Genomic DNA, 9,690 nt, shown 5'->3' with positions numbered 1-9,690 from the left:
ATGATGTCAGTTGCTTTTCCCTTATCCACCATCGCTGTAACCCCATCATAGAAGGCCACCAAATTTGTCAGGCATGATTTGTCCTTGGTGAAGCCATGTTGACTGTCACCAATCACCTCCTTATTTTCCATGTGCCGCAGTATAGTTTCCAGGAGAGTGCACTCAATGATCTTGCCGGGCATAGAGGTGAGACTGACTAGCCTGTAATTCCTCAAATTTTCCTTTTTTCCCTTTTTAAATATGCGGGTTATGTTTCCCCTTTTCCGGTCGGCGGGAATTGCCAGACTGCTGTGACTTCTCAAATATGATGGATGGTGGCTTAGCAAATTGATCCACCAGTTCCCTCAAGACCCCCACATGCATCTCATCAGGTCCCATGGACTTGTGCACCTTCAGGTTCCTTAGTTGATCTCAAACCTGATTGTCTCCCGCAGCAGGCGGTTCTTCATTCTCCCAGCCCCTGCCTTTGCCCTTGTTGACTTGGGCGGTGTGGCTGGAGCACTGGCCAGTGAAGACTGAGGCAAAAAAGTCATTGAGTACCTCATCCTTCTCCGTATCCCCGGTAGCCAGGTCTCCCATTTCCTTCTGGAGAGGGCCTACATTATCCCTAGTCTGTCTTCTGTCACTGATGTACCTATCAAAGCTTTTCTTGTTGCCCTTGACATCCCTGGCCAGGTTTAATTCCATCAGGGCCTTGGCTTTCCTGACCCGATCCCTGGCTGCTCAGGCGATTTCTCTGTATTTCTCCCAGGCTACCTGTCTTTGTTTCCACCCTCTGTAGACTTCCTTTTTTTGTTTGAGTTTGTCCAGGAGCTCCTTGTTCATCCACACAGGCCTCCTGGCATTTTTGCTTGACTTCGTCTTCCTTGGGATGCATTGCTCATGTGCTTGGAGGAGGTGATTCTTAAATATTGACCAGCTTTCTTGGGCCCCTCTTCCCTCTAGGGCTCTGTCCCACGATACTCTGCCAAGCAGTTCCCTGAAAAGTCAAAAATCTGCTCTCCTGAAGTAGGGTAGTGAGCTTGCTGTGCATCCTCCTCACTGCCCTAAGAATCTTGAAATCCACCATCTCATGGTCACTGCAGCCAAGGCTGCCCTTGAGCTTCACATTCCCCACCAGCCCCTCCTTGTTGGTGAGAACAAGGTCCACCGTGGCGTCTCTCCTCGTTGGCTCCTCTACCACTCGGAGAAGGAAGTTGTCATCAATGCATTCCAGACACCTCCTGGATTGCTTGTGCCCTGCTGTGTTGTCCCTCTAACGGATATCAGGGTGGTTGAAGTCCCCCATGAGGACCAGGGCTTGGAAATATCAGGCTGCTCCTATCTGTCTATCGAGGGCCTCGTCCGCTTGGTCCTCCTGGTCAGATGGCCTGTAGCAGACCCCCACTATGATATCACCTTCCCCTGCCTTTCCTCTAACCTTGGCCCATAAGCTCTTGGTTGGCTCCTCATCCGTCCCCAGGCAGTGCTCCGTGGACTTCAGGTGATCATTGACATAGAAGGCGACACCTCCTCCTCATCTCCCCTGCCTGTCCTTCCTGAAGAGCCTGTACCCTTCCATCCCAGCACTCCAGTCATAGGAGCCATCCCACCATGTTTCCGTGATGCTGATGGGAACACAGCCCCACAGGCGCACGCATGTCTCCAACTCCTCTGGTTTATTCCCCATGCTATGTGCATTTGCAAAGAGGCATTTAAGTTGGGCCCTCGATGAAGCTGACTTACAGGCTGGAATACCATGCCTGAAACATTTATGCTGCTTGTGTTTAGGATGATGTGGCACCTGTACAATGAGCAGGGACCGTGGCTGGCTCTGACAAGAGTGTTTTAATGCTCTCAACAACTGTTTTCTTTGGTGTTTTAGGCATAGAGGGAAAATGCCCAGAAATACTCCGGTCAGCTCAGAGTGGAGATGGACTTCTGGGGGTCTGTTACCCAAGCAGACCTGTTTCTTGGCCTCACAGTGCTGCAGCCAAGAAACACAGCCGTTATGTCTGGGGCAGGAGGGACAAGAGGGGTGACCTGGCAGACCTGGCATACCCCACTGTGGGGGGTATTGGGCCATCTCTTATCCTTGTGCTACCACTGAAACAGATTCGTGCCTACCTTGTACCGCTTCCTTCAACAGCACAGCTTGTTTTCCAAAGGATCTGACCTGTATGTGGTACGCTGGTGTCTCGATGGGGTGCACATTGCTGTTAGCCAGCTGTGGAGTAACGTGATCCCATTGCTGGAAACAAAAGCTAGGGAAAAAACCCCACGCATGGCATCAGCAGACACTGTAGGAGCCACCGTTGTGGGGGATTTTGTACGACGCAGTGTCAGGACGCCATGTTGGTCTTCAGAGACGTGCTGCAGCTGTGGGGCTAATGAAAGGACAAGATGCAGTTTTCTGGCTGGGGTCTTATGCAGGAGGGCAGATGGCACTATCTTGGGGTGCCTTGTGTAAGGAGAAAAAGCGCCTTGGAGCCAGGATTAGTAAGCAGCATCTCTCCCCTCTCTCCTCCCAGCTCTCTCGCTGTGGCAGGGACATCTACCCTCTCCCTTCCCACTCAGGCTGCGGCACAGCAGAGGTGTGGGGCCTGAAGAAGCCGCTGTAAAGCGCCTGGTCTCCAGAAGGCTGTCACTACAGAAGCATCATGTGTGGTTTGTCGTTAATCATTGTGTTCTGCTGTGATAATGGCCCGTCTGAGCCAGAAAAGGTAATAGTGATAAACATACGTCCCTAATTCCAGTTGTAGCTACTGAAAATTGGTTGTTTTGTCTTACTGAGGGATAGAAATGTAACTGAGCATTGATTGAAAAATTCAGGGGAAGCTGCCTTATCTGACTCCTTTGCCAGATTAAAAAAGCCTCGTACATAAAAATAGACAAAATGAATGAAGAATTTACAAACATCTATATTTTGTGTTAGGAAATGTGGTAAAATTATGAAAACAGCTGAAGACACTGATTTGTACAACTGACTATTTCAGGCAATGAGAGGTTTACATATCACAGTTAACAAGATAAAAGGTCTCTCACAAAATACATAGATGACAGACAACTAATCTGAATTTGACATAACATAGCATCAAGTACACATGTAATGTTATGAACAGTGCCAGGTCATTCCCCAGTTAGGTAACATACAACCTCTTGAATAAGGCAATTCAAATATACCTCTTAATTCAAATCACAACATACCCAGGCAGCATGCAGGGAAAAGTAGTTTATTTTGTACATTGGAATGACACAACTTGCAACATGGTTCCATTTTATCTAGTTAGAGCAACAGGATATAAACCATTCAAATGATATATATATATCTATCTATATATATATATCTCTATATCTCTATCTATCTCAAGTCAGCAGTTGTCTTTACTGGAATAAAGATTATCTGGTTTTGGTAAAAATAAAACTATTTTAATTCACTAATTAACAAAATGCACAGTGATCAGAAACCAAATTCTTCTCACAATTGTCTTCCCTGGCTCACTTGTATTTCCCTGTGATGCAGCAGCTGTGTAACCCCGGATTCAGAGAGCTTGTCGCACAGAGGAACTAAAAATCACGTAGCTGCAGACTGTGCCGTGTGTTTTACCGTGTGGTCGTGCGGTGCCCACACCTGATGGACACTGGTGCTCCCGTCACACCCATGTGCACCCCACAGCTCAAAAACTGCATTTCACGGCTCTGTTTCTGGGCGCCTGTCCAATAAAGCACTTTTACACATGTGCCTGGCCTTTGGTGAGTCAAAACTTGAATTGCATGTGGAAACCCATTCACTGGAACAGGGCCCTCATTTCTTTGTTACCAGTTAATTCCTCTGGACCTTTACAACCAAGAAATTTAAGAAACTGCAAATCTGCTCAGAAGCGAAAAAAAACGACGAGCCAAAAATCTGTCTGATATGGTGGAGCTTAACAGACATGGCTGAGGATGTATGTCCACTGCAATGGACCTGGGGATTGTGAAACATAATGAAGGCTTTTCCTAGCATTGAAAATTTCTTTCAAGAGGAAGAAATGAAGAAGGGAAATAAGATTGTTCCCTATTAAAAAAAAAAAAAAATTGCAATTTCTGAGCAGACTAATCTGGGCAGCTTCTCCCTGGTGAAGAGCCGTACATTCTCCTCTTTAACAGCGTACCTCCAGGGACAGTTGCTCTTGCTAAGGTATCATGTTCTGTGGTGGCCACGTTTCTCCTGCCCCTGTCCCCACGCAGGGAAGGGGACAGATCTGGGCATCAGCAGGATTAGTTCTGCCCCTGGGCTGGGGCTGCTGCTGGCACCAGACGTGTTGTGGGAATGGCTTTGGTGGGGATCAAACTCATCAGGCTGAAAAGCCCCGACGAAGGGTTATCCATGTGCCACAGGGCCTATTAAGGGCTAATAAAGGTATCATGCTCATAAATGGTGAAGAGGCAGGTTTCCTGCAATGGAGTCCAAATGCCCCGAGGCTACAAATGGGTGGTTGAGAGATTTCTCTCCTTCAGCTGAGCTACACAGCAGCAACAGCAGCTGCAGCTGAGACCTTCCTGCTAGAGAACCATCCCTGGCTTCAAAACCCATCTGTCCACAAGAGGAACTACAGGAGAAACTGGATTTTCAGAGTGATTATTATGGGATCCCGTATATCACCTTTATAAAGTTGTCTCGTGCCTCCCTACTACTCTATTTACTGCTTCAGTAAAAAAATCATTGGCATATTTCTCTGCCCTTAAAGATACAAAAAAGCAAATCTTCAAAAGATGAAGGGGAGAAAGGTGCTTTCACAATGACATTCAGAGCAAAAAGAGAGAAACAACATTTTACAGATCATTAGAGAGCTATCTTTGGCAGAATATTTAAAATAAATTATTTTTACAAATATTTCTGCAGTCGTATATTTATTTTGAATAGTTCACTTTCAGCTATAGGGTTACTGGTTCACTACTTTCTATTAATAGGAAAACATCACAAATATAAAAATATATGAGATCAGCACAATTTTTAGGCTACCACAACTGTCTCCAATTATTTCAAAAGTTGTAGATCGATACCACAGAAAATATGAAACAGATTCTCTAACAGTGTGTGTCAGGTTAGAAGATCACCGCTCGCTGCTGTTGCAGACCACGCCAGGGAGGGTGGCTGGTGCCATCGCATGGGATTAGCGTGGAAAAGAGTTGGAGGAGCCGGATGCTCAGAGCCAGTCTCTGCTGCCACCGGCCATCTCCCCCTGGGGAATCGTCTCTCTCTGACCATAAGGCTTAGAGATGTTGCGCTGGGTGGCGGCCGAAGGGTTTCCATCCTGGGCAGGAGAGGAGGAAAGTGGGTGGGGAATGCTGGGCTTGCTGCTCTGAGTTTCTGATGAACAAAGCTGTACTCGGTCCTCTGCTTTACCCCCAGAAGGGAGATCAAGTGTGGCCTCTTGCCCTCGCAAAGTTGCCTCCTTTCATCTTCGCATGGGGAAAAGCACCCAGGGAGCCGCAGGCTTTGCCCTTACACTGTGGACAGATCCTGCCCCAGGCTTTGGCTAGGACCCCACTGGGATGGTGACTCTGCCAAGGACCCTGAGCCTGAGTTGTGGTGGCCCAAGGAGGGGGCTTGCCTGGTCCCAACCTCCCCCCCAGCATGTGCCACCAAGTCCACCGAACATTTATATTTAAATATTTCACTTTGTTTATACAGCATGTACAGAATATACAGCATCGGATAATTATTTCCCAGTAGACTACAAGTGTCTCCCAAGATGACCTCTTTTATCAACAAATATATATAAATCGACAGTAATAAAAGAGTCGTACCAACAAATATTATGGCTTTTCAAATAGTGTAGCTGCATTGTGCCATTGAACTTATGAGGAACCACGAGAGAGACAGAGAGATTGGGAGGCTTCAGCCGCTAAGCCCAGGGGTGACCCTCAGCTTTGACCCACCAGCTGCCAGGGCAGCACTGGCTCACAGTGCCAGGAGTGGTGCAGGTGACGGAGGGAAAGTGGGGTTGAATTTATGACCTACACTCTGGTTTCTGTCTCCAGGCAAGCCAGTTCTTCTGCAAACTCTCCTTTCAGCCCTGCTTTGGAAAAATTTGGCTCTGCCCAGCTGGGGTCTACCTGCCTGTCAGGCTTTCGGATCTCTCTCCCTCCTTCCGTCTCTCCCTCTCTCTCTCAAGGTTTGTGCAAGACCTATGTCTGCCTTCGAGTGCCCTGCGGCTGTGAGGGGAAGGATGCACAGGATGACAGGTGACACAGAATGTCGAGGGGTGACTGTGGTGGGTGGCTGGGCTGACTGGTGCTTTGGGTGCTTCAGGAAGGGTGGTCGCAGCCTTCTCCCTGCCTGCCTCCCCTGTGCTACTCTCAGGGTGACGGCGAGCTTCCCTTGGACTGCTGAGCAGGGGGACAGTGGCTGCTGTCAGAGGACAGCAGGAAAAGTGTGAGCTATCATTTCTGGGGCACATCATTGAGGTGTCCCAGCACATCAAAAAATACCGGAGGGCAACCTTGCCTCGGCAGTGCCGTCCCCAGCCATCACCCTGTCACGGGGTGCCTGTGAGGCGGGTTGCCTGTGCCCCAGCACTGCATGCCTGCTGCCTGCCATGCCTCATGAGATGCATCTAGCCACTAGCCGTCCCCCTCACTTTTTAGGACCAGTGAGCCATTTTGAGCTCTTTCTCTCCTGCATCCTGCCATTACAGGGGGCCCTGGCTGCCTCACCTGTGGGGAGCATCCAGGGCACCCTGCCCGAGTGTCCCTCCATTCCTGAGTGGGACAGTGGAAGAAGCTGCTGATTTGAATTACACCTCTGCCCAGACAGATGCGTTTCTGTATCCTCTCCAAGCTCATAGCAACAGCCTGTTTTCTAGTCTAGAAAGAGGAGCAGATGCTTTGCCCGCGTTTCAAGAGTGAGGAAGTGGCTTTTGAGAACTGGAGCAGTCACTCAAGCATTGAGGTAACTGGACCACTTAATTACACTAGAAAATCAGTAACGGATCTAGATTACTGCTGATGTCATTTTTTGACTAATTCCCATCTCATTTCTCTTTTCTTCAGAAAATTATGGCCATTCCCTGCAGGCATCTCTGGCTGAAATCAAGGCTGATGCTCACATGAACAAGCATGGGCAGCCCCGGCCTCTTCTTCGGCTCTGCCTGCAGGATGCTGAGCTATGAGCGGCTCTGCCTGCTGCAGTAGCAATGCAGAGAGCAGTGCAGAGAGTCCCACGGGGAACCTGCTGCCTTTGAGACATGTGAGCTTTCCTGGCGACAGCTTTGCTCCCTGTGGCAGTCTGACTGCTTCTTGCTGGGAATATCCCGTGGGCTTGTTTGTTGGGATCAGGGGAGGGGGGGAGCAGGAACATGGTGTCCTTTGTGTCCTCTTCTTGCTTGATTAATGGTGGTGTTCGCACCTGGTGACCACCAGGTGTACCAGAGACCTCTCTGGATAGCCTATGGACAGTGGTAAGTATAAAGATGCCCATCACTGCTGACTGGTCTTCAGGAAGTCATGGTTTTTATTTTACAACCTCATGCCGCGTTTTTTTGGCACAGTGATCCCGGGTACAGAGGGCTGCATTGCACCAAACTCAGCATTTTGTGGCTTTTACCACCATGTATGTGTTTCTTCCAGCAGGAGCTAGGAAGCTTAGGCAAATCACCAACTTCTCCCCTGCATCCACATATAAAACCATTTTGTTGGATTGCTGAGCAACATCCCAAGCTAGTCTTGAAAGCTGGGCTATTTGCAGAGCTGTGCCTCCTAATGCTTAATGCATTACAGAAAAAAGAAGCTGGACAAGTGTTGTCAGAAGTTGAGTTGTCATCAGGGAAAAAATAAATAACATTTTCTTTCTCGCTAACGTAGCGACTGTGATATTAAAGGCATTACCGCAATCTTTTGCTCTCTAGAGCTCCTAGAAGTAGTGCATGTTTCCTGATTAAGAGCAAGACAAGCAGGTCTCCTGCATGGCTCACTGTGTGAGCGTGTTTTCTCAAGAGCTCAGAAGGTGGAGGAAGAAACATGGGGCAAACAAATGAAGACACAACAGGCATTGGTTCATTTTCATCTGCACAGGGGGAGTTCAGCCAAGGGGCATCTAATCACAGCTCTTACTGCAAGGTAAGACCAGGGCAATGCACAGGGCTATAGCTGAAAGCGAGGGGCAAGGGAGCCACCTCAGCATTACACTGAGCAAGGAGATATCTGGTTGTGCACCTCCCTACATCCCTAGGAGTCACGAAGCCACTAGTTTACAAAAGCTTTCATTGACATGCTCCCAAATAGCAAAGCCCAATAGCAACCTGGGAAACATTTATACCACCACGATCCAATCTGTCCTGTGCTAGTGCAGCAGTTTTGCAGTGACTCAGCAACTCTCCATGTTTCGAAGCATCTCTGCAAAGAAGCTAATTTGTCAGAAACTCATGTTTCTGTAAGTGAGGAGCTTGCCAGGGGCTGTGGGCTGGGGCAGAGGGGCACACACTTGTGGTGATGACAGTGCCATGGACTGCCATGGCAATTTTCGTCAAGAAAACAGAGCAAGGCTGTACTCCACGCAGGTCTTTCCCTGCTGTCATCTGTAAGGGACTCCTGAGTTACAAATAAAGAAGAAAGAAATCCAACCTCCACGGGGAGGGCAGGGTGGGCAGGCAGAGAGCCCTGTGGCAGTCCTCCATGTCCTGCAAGGGTTTAGGAGCTCTAAGTGTGAATAAGCATCCCAAGCCATTGCAGCTTGCTTTACTTAAACTCTACCCATTTTAAGTGTAGGCAGGAAAGTTTTTAGGCAGGTAGATCAGTTTTAGAATGTTTAGAGCACTGAGAACAGATTCCATTTTGAAAGAAAGTAGTTCAGGTGGATCTTGAACCCCCAGTTAAAGCAATTAGTTTGCTCTGAAAGCTTAGAGAGAGGGTTGGGGGTGTGTGTAGGGTGTGTGTGTGCAGCTGAAGCATCTGTGGGACTTGGTAGTAGAAATTCAGCAGAAATGTTTAATCTTCCAAAAACTCATGAGTGAAGGACAGCAGCACAATAAAAACAGTGCCTGTGGGTAGTGGCTGTAAGGGTGCCTGGGTGATGAGCAGGAAGAGCTCAGCGTGCTGAAGTTTGCCTCTGCTGCATGGAAACTTGCATGGTCCTTTTCTTGCAGGGGTGGAAGTCCAAGACATCTTTTGGAGTGGTTAATCTTTGCCCTGAGATACAGACAGCAAGCCTGAGCTAGCAAGAACTGCTGTTCAGTCAAGTGAGAGAGGAGACTCGTCCCACATGGGAAGCCCCTAGTTGTGAGGCAGGAGAGACACAGAAGGCTCCTCTGTGGGGAGCCTGAAGGAAGAGGGCATGTGAAGAGTCTCCACAGGGGGCACCAGCACAGAGCAAGCCCCGAGATGGGTTATCACCGTGCACAGACGACCATTTTGGGGCCTTGAGATGGCTCAAGGTGGATGCTGGAGGACCCCAACGTCAGGAAGCCTATGGTCCTCGTGCATTGCTAAAGCTCCTTCCCACCACTACCTGGAACTGCACACTGCTGGGGTGGGGTGTGTGTGCTGGGAGAGGCAGAGAGCTGTTGTAGTGCAATACAACAGATCAAGGGATGTTTTGAATCAAATAGATAAATATACTGCCTGCTCATAGCCAAAAAAGCTAGAGGCTGTGCTATAGCTGTGCAGAAATCAAGATGCATGTCCATAGCCACGGCAGCTGGGGCAGGGGTGTATTCTGTGGCAGTGCCT

The sequence above is a fragment of the Leptosomus discolor genome, chromosome 2, assembly GCF_034619465.1.
Source record: "Leptosomus discolor isolate bLepDis1 chromosome 2, bLepDis1.hap2, whole genome shotgun sequence".
NCBI classification, from domain to species: Eukaryota; Metazoa; Chordata; class Aves; order Leptosomiformes; family Leptosomidae; genus Leptosomus; species Leptosomus discolor.
The sequence above is the reverse complement of the archived record's forward strand: the minus strand, read 5'-3'. Positions refer to the sequence as shown.